This window comes from Bos javanicus, chromosome 1 (genome assembly GCF_032452875.1).
Source record: "Bos javanicus breed banteng chromosome 1, ARS-OSU_banteng_1.0, whole genome shotgun sequence".
Lineage (NCBI taxonomy): Eukaryota > Metazoa > Chordata > Mammalia > Artiodactyla > Bovidae > Bos > Bos javanicus.
In genome coordinates this window covers 99,355,047-99,373,407 of record NC_083868.1, presented here as the reverse complement: position 1 = coordinate 99,373,407, position 18,361 = coordinate 99,355,047, and the positions used below count along the sequence as shown (strand labels likewise).

General features: G+C 38.5%; 1 protein-coding gene and 1 long non-coding RNA gene across 5 annotated transcripts in view; one reads left to right on the top strand and one right to left on the bottom strand.

Moving 5' to 3' along the window:
* GOLIM4 (golgi integral membrane protein 4) overlaps nucleotides 1-18,361 on the bottom strand; it is an 83,827-nt gene that overhangs the window by 41,850 nt on the left and 23,616 nt on the right. The window lies entirely within an intron of this gene.
* LOC133247681 (uncharacterized) lies at nucleotides 6,033-17,553 on the top strand. The gene is made up of 2 exons (XR_009736468.1): nucleotides 6,033-6,161; nucleotides 16,755-17,553. It is a non-coding gene; the product is annotated as an uncharacterized LOC133247681 (long non-coding RNA).

Below are 18,361 nucleotides of genomic sequence, written 5' to 3'. Positions count from 1 at the left end.
AACATTACGTGGTACTTGGTCATCATGTAATGCTTATCTTTGGTTTAGGAAGCAGAAAACACATCTGCATCTGCAGAAATGCATCTTCACTGGCGTGGAGGGTCCACAGGGAGTTGGTGGACAGGATGAGGAGAACTGGGGGGCGGGGCGACATGGTTCTGCGCTTTACTCTCTTGCCTGCGATTCAGTCAGGAGGATAACATGCAAACAGCTGGTACAAAGTACTCATCGACCAAACTTAATCACACAGCTGTCTGACAATTATGTGCAGAATGGGAATTTACACATTTGATGTGTAAATTCTAGCTTGTCTCAACAGCTAGAAGATTCTAGGATACATGAAAATTGGAAACTTTCATAAATAACCTGAAGAGATGCTATACAATGTCCACAAAGAGGCGAATATATCTGTGGATTACAGTCCACAATCAAAGGTCTTGGGAAATCTGAGGCATGATCATGAATGCATAAAATGGCATCATTCATAGCAAAACCTAAGAAAAGAAAAATGTGTTTTTGCAAATTGCAGCAGAAAAAAGATGTGGTAAACAGGAATACAGGGTATGTGTAGAAACCATGATGTAACTGTACTATTAATATTAACTTACTCAGAATTGGTCAAGCCATTATTAAAGCGCCAGCTTCTAGTCCTGATACATAACCTAAGAATTCAGAAATGGTTTGCGAGTTGCAGAATATCACTGAGGAGGAAGGTGAGAAAATGGAACAGTAGTGACTGACAGAAGATTGGAGAAGTGCTCAGAAAAAGGAAAACAAAAGGAACATTACAGGCTGAGAAAACCATGTTAGGTAAAGGAAAGTGAGAGTAAAAATTAACCCTTAAAAATGGAACTTCCAGTAGAAAGAGAGAAGAGGAAGGTGGTAATGTAACGATCAAAAGCACACACTCTGGTGTCTGGGTTCAAGTTCATGATCCAGTCCTTACAGGGCAAGATGCTGAATTTCTTTGCACTTCAGTTTCCTTATATGGCACATGGGAATAACAACAGTGCCCATCCCTTTGGGTGGATGTCAGGGCTAAATGAGTTAATTTACATCAACTGCTTCAAACACTGCAGGGCACAGAGCAAATGCTAGAAAATACTAAAATATTTTTTCATCTGTCTGTGATAGCTTAAAAGTGCCAGAAAATGAATCAGGTGATTCCCTGAGCTCTTTCAACCCTACAATTAAAGTCTAATAATAACAAAGCAATTATACTTACACACACATAAACATATGTATTGAGAGAAGAGACTTGAAACAGCAATAAAATATTGGTCTCAGTTTCTTGTTACTTAAAAAAAATTTCCCTTAAAAAAGGAGAGAGGGTTGAGAATATACTTTCTAATAGTTTAGTAAAACCTATAAGCCTATTTTAATAAAACTTGAAGGGCAGCAAAACAGACCAGATGGAATCTTTGTATTCTTACAGTTCTTCTAGAAAATGTTTGTATCAATTAAACACACACATATACCCACACTACCTTTAATTCTTTAACACACATTCTCCAGGCTTTGCGGCTGGTGATTTATCTAGGTAGGTTTACTGTTTTGCTTAGAAGGAGGATTGCTAATGAATCCTTGTCACTTATCTCTATTTTTCTATTTATACTCTGAAGTCGAGGTCATCAGTCAAGATGAAATCATACTGTTAGAACTTTTGCAGCAAAAAACTTATATAATGAATACGCTCAAAGCACCAAACAGGTTCCAGGAAAAATAATTTTAAAAATAATGGTTCAGTCTTGGCATTCAAGATCGCTAATGCAGACCAATACTGTAACCAGGACAGGATGTGAATCACAAGAACTCATATGAAAAAGATGAAAACCCACAATACTCATCATCTCCTCTGCTTACTGACAAGGAGTTTAATATTTTCCATGCAGTCAAGAATGGAAAGAGTTTTCATACCTCTCTCAACACACACTCAAGAGTTTAAAAACACGCCAGCTTCCTACAGCAATTTTCCATTTTAACTGACTTCCATTCGAAAGGCACAAAGACACTAGCTGTCCTCTGTCTATGGGATTTCCCAGGCAAGAATACTGGAGTGGGTTGCCATTTCCTTCTCCAGGGGATCTTCCCAACCCAAGGATCGAACCCACATCTCCTGTGTCTCCTGCATTGCAGGTGGATTCGTTACCTCTGAGCCACCTGGGAAGCCCGTGTATATCCACTTAAGGGTAAAACATACCATCTATAACACTTTAGGGTAAACTGCTTCCATTCAGAATTAGAAAGCAACACTTTAAAATTAAACAGAAAACACTGCTAAGCGTTTTAACACCTTAAGCCAAGAGGGCAATGTTTCTTTGGAATTTCTGTGAAATTTCGTTCAGTCCTGATGATAACACAAAATTTTATCTTTATTTAAAAAACAAACAAACAACTGAGTCTTGGTAGGACAGGCACACTGTTCAACTTGTGAAAACACTGATTTGTGAGTGTCTTTATCATTTTACAGGTGACAAAAGTTAAAATGAACAAGTCTATGCTTTGATAATTGTGGCTGAAGATCTTTAGGATAGCAAGACAAATGACATAATAGGAAAATCAACTGAAATCATCATAGTTCTCAGAACACAATACTTTTGAGGTTTCATTTTATTTGGAATTTTTAGGCCTAAAATCATTGTTATTTATCTTTAAGAACAGTTTTGACTGTGGTTCTAATTAGTCAGAAGTGGGGTGGAACCACCCAACTTGCCCTCCTCTGCTGAACAAGTTAGTAATTAACACAAAGTCAACATCATCTTTTTTCCTTCTTTCCTTCCCTCTTTCATTTCATTTCATATGAAGTCTGAGAAAGAATATCAAATATCTCCCTAGAAAACAACCCACATAAAACAAGTACAAAGACAAAAGAAGGGGGACAATTATCACCGTTTTGAGGATCACATAGGATCCCCACTCCAGTGCCCGTAAGGCTCTCCTTCAGTGTCTCCGCCCCGATCTTTCCTCGAGGTCTCCTCAAGCTCTGCTCCCTCCCCATGACTCCACTAGGACCTCTAACCCCTAAACAGTTAAGTCCAGATTTGACTTTTCACCCCATTCCAGTTTTACTTCTTCCAGTACAATCCCACATCTCCAGTCTGCTCGACAGTGTATGTGTGAATTGAATTATTAAAGAACCCTGTCCTGTGGTTAGTTCCCTTTGCCAAATTACATCTTTGTATTGCAGGCCTGGGGGCAACACTTTCCAGTGGCTCCCTGTCACGCCTTGAATGAAGCCCAAAGCCTCATGAGGCTTCACCCCATCGTCCATCTTCTGCTCCAGCCACAGCAGCCTCATTATTCCCTGAACACACCAGCGAGCTTTCACCTCAGCATCTCACACTCCCTCTTTCCGGTGCCCCCACTGCTCCTTCTCTCGTGACTATCTCCCTCACCTCCCTCAGATCTTCACTAAAAAGACACCTTCTCACCAACAACTTTCCTGGACAACCTAAGTTTGCAACCTGCTTCTCACCCTCAACGCTTCTAGGGTCCTCCCCCACTTCATTTTTCTCCGTACTCTTTAACTCTTTCTACTGTATTTTTTGCTTTATTTATTGCCTTGCCATCTCACCAGAATATAAGTTCAGACAGGACAAAAAATGTCTGGTTTGATTTATCCCTGTTACAGTGAATTACAGGCACTGAATAGGTAACGAATGAACAAATGAATGACTAAATGAATGAACTATATATGCCATGAAGGCTGGGATTGGCTGCTTCCCTTTCCTTCTCTTCTATATCCCCAACCCTTACTACCACTTCAGTTCCAACCCCCCAACTCCTAATATCTAGCAGGATTCAATAATACTTGTGAAATGATTGAATGTATTTAGATTATAGGTCATTCTCTTCCTCATTTGCCTGCTATCCTTTAAGTCCCAGTATTTTTAACTGAATTTCCATATTTTTAGGCTCACTGGTACTCACACATCCCAGAGAACAGACAGGTAACAGAATAAATATACATATAGGCTCCTAAGATTAGCGTTAGTTAAATCATAGCCCTGAAATACAGACGCTTTCAGAAAGCCAAGAGGAAAAAAGGACAGTCTGATTAGGTATTTTTCTACTGCATGGCAATTGCTATACTTTTTTTAACTGCACAATAAACTTCCTATAATAGTTCACACAAGTGTCTATTTTTAAGTTTGCTAACGCATACAGTTTGTGAAGTTGTTTAAATGGAAATTTTAACCATGATTTGAATTGGTGCTTTACTGCCTTTCCTATTTTGGATAAAACTATACCCAAGCTTTCCCTCATGATACTATTTAACTGAGATTTGCCTTTTTTCAAACATGTATTAGCTGATTTAAGATATATGTCTTCACACAAGTCTTCTCCTTGGCACTCTTTCAAGTGGTGAGCTACTAATAATCATTCTTATTATTAGAGGAAACCTACTCATTTTCCTGAACTAATTCTTCTCTTGGATGCCCAGAGCTATCATAGCCCAGCAGTATTCCAGGCACCTTGGGAGACACCAAAGTATAAGATTTACTCTTATAAAAAGTCTCTAATCAATAAATTTGGATTGGGAGAGGAGGTTAAGAAAGGTAAAGCAGTAAGAAGACAATTAGAGACAACCAAAGGCTAGACGTCCCTTGTGGCTCAGAAGGTAAGGAGTCTGCCTGCAATGCGGGATACCTGGGTTCAGTCCTTGGGTTGGAAAGATCCCCTGGAGAAGGAAATGGCAACCCACTCCAGTACTGTTGCCTGGAAAATTCCATGGATGGAGGAGCCTAGCAACCTACAGTCTATGGGATCGCAAAGAGTCAGACACGACTGAGAGGCTTCACTTTCGTTCTTTCTAAAGGCTAGGTGAGCCAGGATGACAGAATAACCTGCTGAGCCAGCAGATTTTTACACCTAATCTCTTTGTAAGCTAAAAGAAAAATTATCCTTCCGTCCCATTAAAAATGTAAAAGTTACATTCTCAAAGGCCTAAATAAGTACCTATGAGCAAATATTGACTTCTCTGGTGGTTCAGACAGTAAAGAATTCACTGGCAATGCAGGATTCTATCCCTGGATCTGGAATATCCCCTGGAGAAGGAAATGGCAACCCACTCCAGTGTTCTTGCCTGGAAAATTCCATGGACAGAGGAACCTGGTGGGCTACATGGGTTTGCAAAACAGTCAGATATGACTGAGCGAATAACACTTCATATGCATATATATTAGAAACTTAAGAACTCACAATAACAGAAGTTATTCTAAAACCAGATGAATAAAAATAGACCCTTTAAAGTAATATTTGTATCTAGAAATCAGATTTCAGATGGACTGCATCATGACACTTCAGGAAATAATGCATGACAGAGATGAGTAGGTTTCTGGTATCCCAAAATTGATTTAAGGGCATATAAGAATGCTCTTTGGATGGGCTAAAATATGCAAAAGCACATTGGTTTTTTAATGAACCTAAGAATTTATGCATAAACTTTCAAAATCTATGTGCTTGGACCAAACATGAAAGACATTATTTAATTTTCTTAAGCTATGTAGCTTCTTCATGGAAACCTGCCTCTATGGACACTTCAAGTAATGCCAACAAAGAGGGAAAATCCAGAACTCAAGTAATCCCCTTGTAAAAACCTGTATCTAGCAGCACACCCACAACTCAGAAAGGGTGAGCTGGGCTGCAACTGGCTTCTTCAAATTAATGCAGCAGTACATAAGCACCCCCAAAATCATCTAAACTCCCAGTGTCAAGTCTTCACTTCAAATGTCAAAGTCTGCAACATTTCTTGGGAAAGTCTTCATGAAAATATGGCTTATTAAGAGATACTATGTAAAATCTCTTATCTATTGCATCCTATTTCATTCAACAAATCAAATATTCACTGAGTATTTACTACTTTGGGAATACATCCTGAGCACAAGGGTAGAAAATACCATATTTTCTACCATTCTCTCTGCTCATATTCTGCAGAGAGATAAAACTGATGACACAGTCAATGGTATATAAGAAGTTAGTGAATGCCACCGGAAGAAACAGAAAGGGTAAAAGAGACTGGAGCTGTGGGAAGAATGGATCAAGTTTCACTTTTTTTTTTTTTCCAAGTTTCACTTTTAAATATGGTGGTCAAGATAGGCTTCATACAGAAGGAGCCAAGACTTGAAAAAAAGTGGAGTTGGCACTCTAGACTCCTCAGGGTAAGTGTTTCAGATATAAGGAACCGGAAGTACAAAAGTCCTACAGCGAAAGTGTATCTAAGAAAAGCACGGAGGCCAGAATAGCTGAGGCAGAGTGAGATCTAGAAGGTTAAAGGGTGAAGGTGAAGGGGCCACATGGCAATGGGTCTTACAGAACCTTGTGAAGACTTGGCTTTTACTCTGAGACAAACGGGGAGCCAGTGGAGAATTTTGAGCAGTAATGTGTGATGTTCACTTAGTTTTTAAAATAATGATCACTCTGACCACATGCATGCAAGATGCAAGTGGGAAAGCTAGTTAGTAGCAGGCTTTTGCAGTCATCCAGGCCCGAGTGTAATGATAGAATAGGATGATGCAGAAGCCTCAGCCAGTTCTGCATTTAAACTCAAGGTAAAACCAGTGCCTGTAATCAGCTGAGATGAGGAAAGTCACCATGGACTAGGGTTATGAGGAAGACCAGGAATAAGACTTTAGTGACTACTGAGTGATTTACTGGGCCTGCAGGGGTCAGTCTAGATTCCCAGAGGCAACATTTGTGTGGATGTTTCCTTCCAATGGAGGAAGGATGTTTCTTATCTACAGGAGAGCAGCAGAGACAGAAGACAGAACATGTGAAAGCACTGGGGCAAACACAAAAATAATGTTTGTAGTATTCCTCAGACTTCCCCGAAAGTCAGAGGAACCTGCAGTGCTTGTTCATCACACAGATTCCTGGGGCCCAACTAGAATCTACTGAGTCAGGATTTCCTGGGAAGAGTCTTGATAATCCCAGGTGGCTTAGAAGGTAAAGAACCTGCCTGCCAGTGCAGGAGTTGCAGGAGACGTAGGTTCAATCACTGGATCAGGAAGATCCCCTGGGAAAGGAAATGGCAGCCCACTCAAATATTCTTGCTTGGGGAATTCCATGGACAGAGGATCCTGGTGGGCTACCATCCACAGGGTTGCAAAGAGGCAGACATGACTAAAGCGACTGAGCACGCACGTGCAGTCTATGCTGAGAGAAGGCAGGACCAGTTCAACCTTGCCTGTGCAGTGGGAGACGAGCAGGTGGTTCCCGGAAGAGGGCAGAAGAGCACATTTTTGGGTGCTGGCAACATTCTGATTCCTGGTCTGATTCCACACTGTCTGCTTTGTGAAAATTCACTGAGCTATATATTTAGAATTCATGTACTTTTCTGAATGTATATTTATCTAAGATCATGGACTTATTATTTTCAGTTGTTGTTGTTTAGTCACTCAGTTGTATCCAAGTCTCTTGCAACCCCATGGACTGTAGCACATCAGAGTCCTCTATCCATATGATTCTCTAGGCAAGAGTACTGGAATGGGTTGTTACTTCTTTCACCAGGGGATCTTCCTGACTCAGGGACCAAATCCGTGTTTCTTATATCTCCTGCATTGTCAGGTAGGTTCTTTACCACTGAGCCACGAGGGAAGTCCTATTTTGAGTTACATATTATAAGTGAAATTAATAGTAAAATAGAAAACATTCAGATAGATCACTTTCCCCCTCTGTGTCACCCCAGCAGTTTGATTCAAATTCTTCACAGGCATGTCCGGCATCTGTATCTGCATCACCTCAGGTCAGTATTTCAGTCCTCTGACAGTTTTCTAGAGCATACTCATCTTCACTAGAGGTATAGCATTTGTGAAATTTTCCATCTGATGCTGTCACTGGCAAAGTCCTAAGTCACAGATATTTGGTAAAAATTAGGATAGCTGACATCTCCATTTGTCTTGTAGGTGCAGATTCATGCTTTCAGTAGCCCTAGTTCCTGAACATTTTAGGGGTGAAGGTTTTCCGTTTTGTTTTGCCAGGTGGGGGTAGTAAAAAGGCTTATGTATAAAGACATTTTGCATTTATAATTGTGAGATCACGTTCCTGGGAATAAATACCCACACTATCTTTAACACTGCCACATCCTTAAAAAAAAAAAAGATTTTGTCAGGTGCCCGCCATAAATATCTGGCCGCACTAAACAAGGTCATTTTGGGCCATGCATCTTCCTCACACAGTGCTCTGCTGTTTAAAATAAAGCAATTGGGAAAGCTCCCAGAAATAGCAGAGGCTTTGTACTCACACCAGGACAATGAGATCCCCTCTTTTCTGCAGAGTAATTTTGCAGGGTGAAGGGAATTTCACTTTATAATATTCAAGTATATGCAGTAATCACTGACAGGGAGATGAATGCACAGAAGCAAAATATATTTAAGAAATAAATGCAAAATGCCTGAGTGACTGACTCAAAATGCATTATGAAAGTGGATCCAAGGATGCAAAGATTTCTGCCTTATGCTTCTGTGCAAAAGGAGGGTCCAAGACCAAGGAAGACAGCAGGAGTTGTAGGAGGGGGGCAGGGTATCATGCATCTCATGGTGGACGTGTTTAACGCCTGATATGGACACCAGAATAGTACCAAAAAGTTTTAACAATAACCAAGGAATAACAGTACCAAATAATAGTACCAAAAGTTTTAAGAATAACCAAGTGGCTGATAGCCAGAAGGTTAATGGTGGGAACATTTACATCACTATCACAAGTCTAAGAAGATGCAACACAAGGACCCCTATGAGGGAAACTCCCAGCCAACCCTCCACAGTCACCTCTTACTTTTCCTGACATTTTTTGTTCCACAACAAACTGCTTATCCCAGTTACCACTGAGGGAACTTAAGAAGATAAGACACTGTGGGGACAAGATCAACACCAGATGTCTAAAACCTGCTTCACCAGTTTGACTGGAATTGTTAGTGATAACCTGTATTCTTTTCCCATTTTTTGACATTTTAAGCTCTCCTCTAAGATAAGAATATAATCGGGTATCATTTTTCTTTTCTCATATTTGCTATAGAGCAATGAATATTTTCCTGACGGTTTGCTAGGAAGATCATATGCAACTCTAAATAAGAATATCTACTGTACTGAGGGCAACCCATTCCAATATTCTTGTCTGGAGAACCCCCATGGACAGGGAGCCTGGCGTGGCTGCAAAGAGTCGGACATGGCTGAGCGACTAACATACACACACATACATTGTGCTAAGATCCTGGGCACTGTCTGATGTAGGGTGAGGGTAAGAGTTTAATCTCTACTCACTGCACAGCACATAAAAGCCCTTCAGGAGAAGGATAAGTTCACTGGCTGAGACCCCCAAAGGTCAAATAAAAACATCCTCTTTTCAGCCTTTAAGAAAGGGTATAGTACATATCAGAACATCTGGATTTCAGCGTGATAGCAAGAGACTTTTGATCACAACACGACATGAGGAGGACACAGAGGGTTTTGTGAAATTCTGGTGAGTAGGCCTTGAAATACTTCCATTATATTGGACTCCATCAGGTAAACACAGTCACCTACACGACACCTGGCATGTGAGATCAGTGTCCACCTTCACCGTGGTCCCCAGAGGCTTCTGCAGGTCATCTGGATGCCCCACGCCTACTCTCTCACAGGGATCTAAGCAAATCTCTATCCATGGTCTTATTATAATACTTTATGTATGGATTTGTCATTCCTATTAATTTGGAGAATTACTCATGAGAGAATCAAATCTGTGCAGTGTTACCTAGCCTTGAGTCTGGATACCTGCTGATGGTTTATGAAATGACTGAATGAAGAAAACTAGCAGGTTATGTTTACAATGTACTCTTCATATCAATTATTTCATAAAATTTACCTACAAAACATGTAATTGGTTACATACCAAGATAGATTTATGCAAGTCCAGCTAAATTTGATACAGTTGACTTATACCAATATAAACATAAAAATTCATTGACAACCTCTAAAATTTTTCTGTGAGAGGTAGAGATAATATATCTAATATCTATATTGTTTAAATTAACAAAGTACATGGGGATTTTTGAAAGTACAGTAAAATCAACTGACAGTCCAGATCTGACAGTAGAAAGGTGAATAAGTAGATGCTAAAAGAAAAAGAAAAAAACTTTGATGATACCGGCATTCTAATTAAAGTGAGAATTTCAGTTTCTCTTTTCAACCCATTTCATAGTAGGCATATTAAATCCACTGAAAATTACTTAAGCAGGACTGATATGAATTAACCTGGAAGAATTAAAAAAGAGGAAGAAGGAAAAAAGGGACAAATGGGCAGATAAACAGATGGAGCCAAGAGACAATTTAATGAGAACATTTTCAAGGAATTTAGGGGAAATAACACTAGCCTGAGCCAAGGTTCCTGAGCCCCATGCTACCATACACGAATCAGTTCTGTTGTCACATTTAAGAATCTTCACATTTTGAATTCTGTTTCCTGAGCAATAAAATGAAGTAGTTGGGACATTTGAGTCACCAAGGTCCTTCCAATGCTAAAATTCTCAATACACATATTTAAAGCAAAGGAGGCATCAACAGTACATTCATCATTTCAAATTGAACTTGAATATTCTCAATAAAATAAATGTGAATATGAGAGGAAAGATTCAATTTAGCAGAATACTGGGAATGGCTCTGATTTTTCATGGAATGGTTTCTGACAAAAATTACACTATTTTCGATTTATCTGTCACATGATTTTCAATTAGTTGAAAATTATTATGTATAAACTAAGACCCTGTGTCACACTTAGAGTGTCCTATAGTGGGGCTCTCCTTTTCTATAGGTACGACTCTAAAAAACTGCAAGCACATTATCCTTTTCTGATACTCAATGAATTTTGATACTGAAAGAATAATAAAAGCAGTAAAGTGCATTTACTTCCACACAGTTACTACTACACAGTTACTACTTCCACTGTAAACAGGTCTAAGGAGCATGCTTGCCTCCTTTTTTCCCCTGCCTGATAAATGTTTCAGGTTGCTCTCTTCATGACTTTTCCACATACCAGGGACTAATACCCAAGCATAGTTGGTGAAAAGCCTGGACACAGAGGTGGGAAAATGCACATGTCAAGTGTTATTCAGAGTAGGCAGATGTCTGCGTATGTCTACTTGAGCATATCTGCAGGCAACATTCCATAGTGGAGCAGGTCAAAGGCTAGAAGTCCAGAGATTTGGGTTTAATTTTTAATCTGAAAAGTATTTATCTAACGTCATACATTTCATCACTGGTAAAATAAACCTGGCTTAGCAACTGATTTCTCAGGCTTCCTCCAACTCTAAAATTCTCTGCTTCTCTGATGTGACTTAACAGGCAAGAACACAGAATCAGCACCGTGGAATGACCTGAATAAATGTTTTAAGATCTTATAGCAGAAAAGTGATGCTCAGAAAGAATGCTGGCCTGACTAGAATAGGGGGGCCCAGCAGGGCTATAAATGAAGACAAGAGGAGGGGCAACATCTTTTTTGGCTGAAGGGCTTAACTCCCTTTTCTTCTGCAAAGTATCTGAAAATGATTAAAATTATTTTGATAGCTGCAAGTAATTGGGAGGTGGGTGAAAACAGGAAGTTCGGGCAAAGAATAACCTCAATAGTTCCAGATTCTAACAATTCAATATTTACAGTAATTTGGACATGAGTAGTTGACATTTATTATTATACTACAGCTTGATTTTCAAATGTAGAATAAAACTAATTATGCTATTGCTAAGTCACTTCAGTCGTGTCCGACTCTGTGTGACCCCATAGATGGCAGCCCACCAGGCTCCCCGTCCCTGGGACTCTCCAGGCAAGAACACTGGAGTGGGTTGCCATTTCCTTCTCCAATGCATGAAAGCGAAAGGTGAAAGTGAAGTTGCTCAGTCATGTCTGAATTAGAGACCCCATGGACTGCAGCCTACCAGGCTCCTCCATCCATGGGATTTTCCAGGCAAGAGTACTGGAGTGGGGTGCCACTGCCTTCTCCAAAACTAATTATAACCATAGCTTAAAACAAGATTCGTTAGCATACTAGACACTTCACCTCTGATGTGATGCTATTTCCCTACTGACAAACTGTAAATCAGAATTTCTCTGAAAGAGTAAACAGTTATTCCACTAAAGATCCCAGTTCTATTCTTTATTGCCTTGTAGATAAACCTGTCACTAAGAGGTTAAATACATTTGCAGATGAGTGCTCATCTATTCAGGGGGAAAAAGTGTCCTTTAAAACTCACTTTGGTAGCAATCATCATAGACTATGCTTTTATACTCCTTTATAATTTATATACAAAGAGGCTTTTACTCCCAATTCACAAGTAATTTGTGGTGGAACAAGGTGCTAATTAGAAACTACTCCTATTTATTCATTAGACGATCCAGTGACCTTTCTTTAGCCATTAGCTCATCTTACATGTATAGTACTGAAAAAGGTATTTACTTAAGAAGGTTTAAGCTTTTTAGTGAATTAGTGTGGTCTTGTTTCACTGTTCTAAATTTCTGTAGAGGTACTTCATAAGAAAAGAAATTCATTTATTATGGTAACTTTGTGACTGTCATTCAAGACACTGTGAGAAAGGAAATTATTACCTTTAAGTTTACCTTTAAGTTGTTGATACAACATACCTGCCACCGTGCCATAAAGCTGTATGAATCTAAGTATGTAGATAAAAGAAATGGTTTTATTAATTATTGCTGAATATGAATTATCATAGAACTGGGACAAATTTTAGTTAATATTCACGCTTGGTTCTTTCATCTTTGCTTTAGAATCTTGGGAACTCACTAGGTAAATTTTTAAACATTTTAAGGAACTCACTTTTGAGTTCTACTTTTAATGAAGATAATTTTGTGCTACTTTGTTACTTACTCCATGATAAAATAAAAACTACAGTACTTACAAGTATCCTATCCCTTCAACACTACAAATTTATGAATTAGGAACTGCAGTTTCTGATTCAAAACAATAAACCTAGAAATATACATTAGATGGTTACCTAAATAAATAGCAGTATATGTAAGCAAATAAAAAATAGCACTAGTTATTACAGTTTTTCTTCTGAGGTTAACACACACATGCACACACACACACGATTAAAAAAAAAAGCCCAAAAAACAAAAAAATAAAACCCTCTGATCTAAACACAGCTGCCAATGTACTGTCAACTTAGTAAATCATTCTTGTACTAAATGCATGAGAGAAAACAGCACAGGCATTTGAGGGGGAAAAAAAAGGCCAGGACTCATTTTAAAAACCAATACAATATTGTAAAGTAAAAAAAAAAAAACAACATTCCTATAAAGCAGAAAGGAAAATTCTACACTATCAATGCACAAAATATACATGATATTTATCTGAGGTTTACAAAGGGAGTATTTTCATTACCTTTCCTTTCGGAATTTCACGAATTTGAAAAGAACATAGATGAAATCTAACAAGAACTTATTAATATTTTCTGGCCTGGTGTTTCACTAGGAATATATAGAAGTAATTTTATAATTTAACTTCATAGCTAAGAAATAAAAGGTGTTATAAGCTTAATTTATCATTCTGAGTTAAAAGAATTTATCAACCTAGAGGAGTGGGATGGGGAGGGAGGTGGGAGAGAGGTTCAAAAGGAAAGGGATATATGTATACCTATGGCTAATTCATGTTGAGATTTGACAGAAAATAACAAAATTCTGTAAAGCAATTATCCTTCAGTTAAAAAAAAAGAAGAAAAAAAAGAAATTAACCTATGTAAGATAAAGCAAACATTGATAATTCATGAATGCATTTATCAGTTAGGCTTACATTCCTTATTGCAGTGGAAAACCCTGAAAGCAAATCAACAAAAATTACTGTGACTAAAATTTTTCTTTCAATACTCCAAGTCCGACAATAAAGTGAAAATAAAAATCTCTTACAATTTGACTTCTGAATGGTTCTATTTTTCAGAGAAACTTTTCCCTAAATTCTGAAAGCAGGTATATGATTTACTATTTTATATATTTATACATAAGTTTCTTGCAGGATAAAAAAACTTTAAAAAATAATTTGTTATTTTTTTCTGTTTCCCCAATAAGATACTGCAATGTTGATTAAGTGAATGGCAGATTTTTTTTAAGCCATAAGGGAAGCTTCATTTCTATTCTTCTCATCCATTTTAAAATGATTTCTCTAAAACTTAAAGTGGAAATACAAATAAAGTAAAACATCAACTTAAACAGGTCTAAAAAATCTTAAACTAGTAAAAATTGCCTTTAATTCTATATAAAGACTGCTGCTGCTGCAACACTAAAATTTTAGAGCTAGCCCTGGTTGTTATTATGAGTGACTTTTTGTCTCTTGAAATTTTTCTGCACTTTTCAAATTTCTACACGAACATAAACTACTCGTAAATTTATATCATAATAATTATGTTGATGCTAATTTTCCCATACCTTGACTAAATGGAGGTTTTTTTGTGTGTGTACTCATTTTCTAAAATAAAGGGAAAATCTATTGACAAGTTGATTGCTGTGTCCAACAGACAGTATACAGTTAGCCGAATCTTCTTCATATCTGATCTACATTTCCAGCACTAGAGGAGACTATTGTTTCTAATGATGACCATTCTTAGCACTTAAGTAAAGCAATTAGTACAGTTTGGAATGTCTTTCAATAATATAATAGGAAATAAAAAGTAATTTAACTGATTTCTCTTTTATCAGAAAAACACTTGGCATACAGTTTTCAATATAATCTCAAATTCAACAGAATGGTTTAAATATACAGACCAGAAAACATATGGGTGGAGAAAGTGATACTTTTCCTATTTAACACTGACAACTGAATGTACCAGAATATGCCATTTCCTATTTCACTTAATTTTTACTGTTTTGATGTTTATAATCACTGAGTAAAATGGATTAACAATTGAAGCAGGAGCCTTTCAAAGATCATTCCAAAATATGCTTTGTGAGAGAAATAAAAATGCCTGTTAAAAAAAAAAATCATGTCTTTTAATATGCTAAACTTACTCTCCCTAATGGAGATTTTAAAAGGGTGTCATTAGAGCTTTATATCCTATTTTTATTTTCTAAGTTGGAGTTATATAAAAACTTTGATGTAATGTAGTTAGTTTTCAAATATGAAGCCTTTGTATAGAAAGATGAAGTTACTTCAGTTCAGTTCAGTCGCTCAGTCGTGTCCGACTCTTTGCGACCCCATGAACCGCAGCATGCCAGGCCTCCCTGTCCATCACCAACTCCCAGAGTTTACCCAAACTCGTGTCCACGGAGTCGGTGATGCCATCCAACCATCTCCTCCTCTGTCGTCCCCTTCTCTTCCTGCCCTCAATCTTTCCCAGCATCAGGGTCTTTTCCAATGAGTCAGCTCTTCGCATCAGGTGGCCAAAGTATCGGAGCTTCCGCTTTAGCATCAGTCCTTCCAAAGAACACCCAGGACTGGTCTCCTTTAGGACGGACGGGTTTCATCTCCTTGCAGTCCAAGGGACTCTCAAGAGTCTTCTCCAACACCACAGTTCAAAAGCATCAATTCTTCGGCGCTCAGCTTTCCTTATAGTCCATTCTCATATCCATACATGACTACTGGAAAAACCATAGATACTACCTTACCATTAATAAGGCAAATATTTTGTTTTTCTCTGTGTGTATTTTGTGTATGTGCTCAGTCATCTCCAACTCTTTGAGACCCCATGGACTATAGGGCTGCCAGGCTCCTTTGTTAGCCTACAAAGGAATTTTTCAGGCAAGAACACTGGAGCAGGTTGCCATGCCCTCCTCCAGGGAATCTTTCAGACCCAGGGATTGAACCTGTGTCTCTTGCACCTCCTGCACTGCTGGTGGATTCTTTACCACTGCACCACCTGGAAATTTGTTTTTCTAGAAGTTGTAATTGCTCAACTAATTAAAATGGAGGTGGAGTTGACTACCTTTTTCAAAATGTCTGCTATGTATTAGATAAAGAACTGATGTTTTCATTAGCCTCATTAACTTCAGAGAGTAAATATAATCTCTATTTGAATAGGCAATCAAACAGGCTGAGTGGCTAGGTAACCAGTCAAAGCTTATCCAAGTGTTTAATTATGGAGTTCAAATTTGAACCCCAGGCTACAGTCATTTCAAATTTGCAGAAAGTGAATAGTTTCCTCATCTTCTTAAGTTTGCTGTTCACACTGTATCTTAAAGTCTTGGACATAATCATCCACCTCATCAAATACAGATTCACAGAATCTCTAAACTGTTGTAAAACCCAAAAAGAATTTTTTTGGGGGCCACTCTGCAAGGCTTGTAAGATGCAGGATCTTATTTACCTGACCAGGGATTGAACTTGTGCCCCCTACAGTGGAAGCGAGGCATCCTAATCACTGGACTGCCAGGAAATCCCCGCAAATGAATTATTTTTAATATTCTCATCACCAATGATATAATTAACCAAATAATGGCCTAATTTTCAACTCATGGAAACCACCTGCATTTTCATTAGGGTTATTAAAGAAGTAATTTTAAAAGAAAAACAATTTCTATGGCCTGCCTAGACAGAAGCATACAGCCTTATAACTTAAAAGGGAAAGCCTATTTATTCAATGTAACACCTTTCTGACGAAAGAATAAAATCATATTGTGAAAAAAACTGAAGTTAGGGAGTTCCCCTCACTTCTTTGCTTTTAATAAGTTCGCTCCTCTTAATGAGTGGAGGTTTCTTTCCCTAAATTATTAAATCTACTTTTAAGACCAGTCCTTTAAAATAAAAAAATCAACAGTGAAATAACAGCATTTTCTCCATCCTATAGGCCAGGAGCTGGCAGTATGGACTCCAGGTGGACCCAAAGATTGGTACCTGGGGCATATCTGCCACACACTGCTTCCAGCAGCCTCTTGCATCAGCAGAAGGATGATGCCCAGTGGCACAGACTTAAGCATGACCTAATGAAGCCTTCCAGTTCATGTCATCAGAGGTTCCCAAAACCCTGGCACACCTAGAGGAAATGGGAGTTGCGCTAAAGTGGAAAGAAAACTGAATTTAAAGTGGGCAGATTTTCATTCAGATTCCTTCTCTCATATACTACTTTTGTCACTCTGAACACAAAACCTTTCTGAACCTTATTCTTTGATTCCATAATGTAAGTAATACAGCCTATTTCCATGTAGGGTACAAAATAGATACTCAATGAATTTTAGTTGAATTCAAAACAAGGGCTGAATCTTGGCATGACTCTCAAGGCATGAATGATGAATAAACACAAGAAGTGCAACAGACAAAAGACAGCAACAGAAGTAAAGAAACTGGCATGGTGAGAAGTTCCCGACGGGTCAGTGGAAGCCACCCAGGAGCAAAACAAGGAAATACGGCAGCAGGAAGAGACCTAAACTGAAATGAGATGCTCCGGGGGGACACCAGACAATCCAGCAGGTACAGAGATGACCTGTTTTGCTTGATGACTAGAAGGGAATGCTGATTTCACTGATTTTGCTACTGAATGCATCACAAGGGTGGGTAACCCAAGAAAATATGTGAGGGAGTGGAAAATATGTAAGTAATTATATGGATGTTGTAAAACTTACTTTAATTAAAAAATTCCTTGCTCTGAATGTTTTGTTAACTCTAAGTATGCACAAGGATTGATACATCTCCCCCACGGCCTTCTTCTCAAGGGCTGAGCTGCCCCTGAATTCCACTGTTGTAAATCCCAGGCAGGGAGTGAAATACCATGTAGCAGTTATACCTGCTTCAGATGATCAAATCTCTAAAGGATACCTAGAAAGTCAATCTTGGACTGTGCATTTTCCATCAGGCCAAGTTACTGGTACCAGTCTGCCATGAAACTCAATCTTGGATTGCTCCCCAAATTGTGCTGACAATCAGGAAGGAAAGGTATCTGCAGGATTGGTCTTCCGAGTCCAGCCCAACACCAGGGATAAACTAGGACATCCTTGTCCAAGTGTCACACATATGGATGCTGCTCACTGAAGCATTTGTCTCCAGGCACCAGGTGGTGGAGGGTAAAGCCCAGTCCACCTGGTGGGATAACTGGGGAAGGAAGAGAGAGCGGAAGGAAATTCATGCCAGGTAACATTCTAGGCCTTGAACATATTTACTCTTTACATCAATACTGTCAGATATATTTTAAAATAAGGCTCAGAAAGACTCAACAACTTGTTTACGGATATAAAACTAAAATTTGGCAGACTCATGAGTCAGTCTGACTTCAAAGCCAACTATGATACATTGATCAGAAACACAAAGTTCAACAGCAAACCTAAGTAAAACAACACCTAGTAAATAAGAGAAGTTGTTAAAACACAGGTGAGTATGAGAAAGATGAAAATCATGAGCCAGAGAGAGCTAAACTAAAAATAAATCCTCCCTTAAAACGTAATTACTCAAAAACTCTTTTTG